The sequence below is a fragment of the Octodon degus genome, unplaced genomic scaffold, assembly GCF_000260255.1.
Source record: "Octodon degus isolate 3935 unplaced genomic scaffold, OctDeg1.0 scaffold00007, whole genome shotgun sequence".
In the NCBI taxonomy this organism is placed as follows: Eukaryota; Metazoa; Chordata; class Mammalia; order Rodentia; family Octodontidae; genus Octodon; species Octodon degus.
Window position 1 is genome coordinate 4,845,583 of NW_004524583.1, and position 2,446 is coordinate 4,848,028.

Sequence of the window (2,446 nt, forward strand, 5' to 3'; positions counted from 1 at the left end):
TTTACCAGCAACTCATGAGTCTTTCCAAAGCACGAAGTTGTATCTCTTGTTTTGAAGTTTACTGTTCCATATCAGATCTTCTCCTTCACCTTATTGCTGTGTATAGTTTTTGTTTATCTTTCCTGCACCCTTATATTATTATTTTGTGGGGGAGGGGTTGGTGTGGTTTTCAGTCCGCCGTTTTAGCCCACAGGCTCATGTTTTCCTGGGTGATGCTCCCCTGTCCAATTGCACAGCACGCGCCTCTGGGCACCCGGGGAGGAGGGCACCTTCCAGCACTACGGCTGCCTCCCCCATTCCTCCCACCCAAGAGTGCATTTGTGGATGGTAAGGGAAAACTGCCCACTCCATCAGAAGCACTGGCGGAGCCCTCGCTCCGCGGTTATATGCTGTGATGGACAGCAAAGTACAGCAGTGAGGAGAACGGAGCACAGCTTCAGCTCTACTGGACCCGAGAACCCAGTGAAACACACGGGAATTAATCTGAAAGTCACAGAAATAGCACAAAGTTAAAACGATGTCCATCTTGGAAGATGAAGAGAGGTCTACGGACGCATGATGGCAACGGTAGTGCAGCAATCGAGTGCACTTCACGCCACGGAAGTGCGCAGTTCGCGATTGGTAACACAGCACATTTCGTTATGCGCAAAAGAAGACAACTTTTAGGAAATGAGATGAACTACTAGGAGGGGGAGACAAACGGTGCCACGGAAGCAGAGATGAAGGGAGGTGAGGAGGGTCTGCCCTGGGGAGGAAATGATTGAGCTGAAATCCAAAGGAATAGCAGGATGAAAGTTACTATACAGGTAACCTTGAAACAAGCCTAATTTATAAAAAAGATAAATCATTCACAAGTGTTAGCACTTTATTACTGCTCTGCCAAGATCATAGATTTGAAATATGAGCCAATAGTGTTCCCTGTGTTTGCTCTCACCTATCCATTCTTCTCATAGCACTAACCCAGATTTGGTCTGTAAAGGAAAAGAAAGAAGAGAGACACAGCCAGGAGAAAAGTCAAGCAGCATTTTCAAAGAGTCATTCAGGATTTTGTTTATACCAAAAGATAAGAAATTTAGATAAAAACAGAACATGGGGATAGTTTTTTTGGCAAAATCTCATGAATAAAAAAGCAAAGATTTTTCCAACTCCTATACATGAAAGGATGTATCAGGCTTCCACTGGAAATGTGAATGGGAAGCTAAGCGCTCATGAAAGTTGGAATGCTGAGGATGAGGTACACGGGGACAACCCCGGGAAGGTACTAAAATTCCGAGCAGGTGTGGGGCACCTGGAAACAAGAGGGACACGCCCATTCATGAAAGGAGCCCTCAGAGGCAGCCAGAAGCAGTGAGGCAACAGTGATCGGCTGTTTCCGGAGAGGCGGACACGACTGTGGACTGCTTTCCACAGTGTGCTGAAGTCTGATATGAGCCAGCAGCCCCTGTTTCCTCCCCCCCAGGCAGAGGGGCTGAGGACAGTCACATGGACTCATGAGTCGGAAGCTCCTGGCACCGAGGAGCAAATGAGCAGCAGACACCTCAGAGAAGCCTACGTGGCCCGCTGGGGCAGGGTTAGAGTAAAGGACGGCCCTGCATGTGCATGTGCGCATACACACACATGCACCACGGTGGTCCTGTCCCCTCTGCTTTCCACCACACCACCAGCCACAGAGCAGGAGCTACACAGTGACAAAGATAATGTCTCTACTGCGAAATGAGGAGGCAAAATAAAATTGAAGTGAGTCACAGGACAATAAAGTAAGCTGCATTTGCTGATCTGTAGACTGATTTCTAGGAAGACAACGGCACCTGACATTCTCCTTACGGTCCTAGAAACACGTCTGTGTGCCACAGCTGGAGGTTTAGAAGCACCGATCCGAATGCTCCCCGTGGGGAGGGCGTGCTGGCATAGTGCAGCCCAACAGCCACGGCAGGGGCCGAGGCTGGGCCCCTGCAGCAAAAAATGGCACATAGCTGCCAGCCAGCCCTGGTATATGAACTAGGAGGCCCTGCCCTATTATTTCAGCACACTGTGCTGTTCCTTTTTTTTTTTTCTATTTATTTATTGATTTCAATGTATTTGGTTGTTACAGGGTCTCACTACACAGCTTGGACTCACAGTGATCCTCCCACTTTCAGCCTCCCCAGTGCTGGGATTACAGGCGTACACCCCCCACACCTGGACTCTGGCTGGCTCAGCATGCCCTGGGGGCTGGGCTGGCTTGGCATGTGGTGCCTGGGTCAAACCACAGTCCCTGCATTTTTTGCCTAAGTTTGCCTAAGCAGCTGCTTTAGTCCACTGAGCTATCCCACTGGCCCATTTTCCTTTTATTTGAGAGCATGATACATCTTTTATTTTTTAGTGGTGGTGACAATATTTTAGTTTTTGTCTCATTCTCTGCCTTCCTCTGTTTTAACAGAATGCTAAGTACCAAGTAGCTAAAACA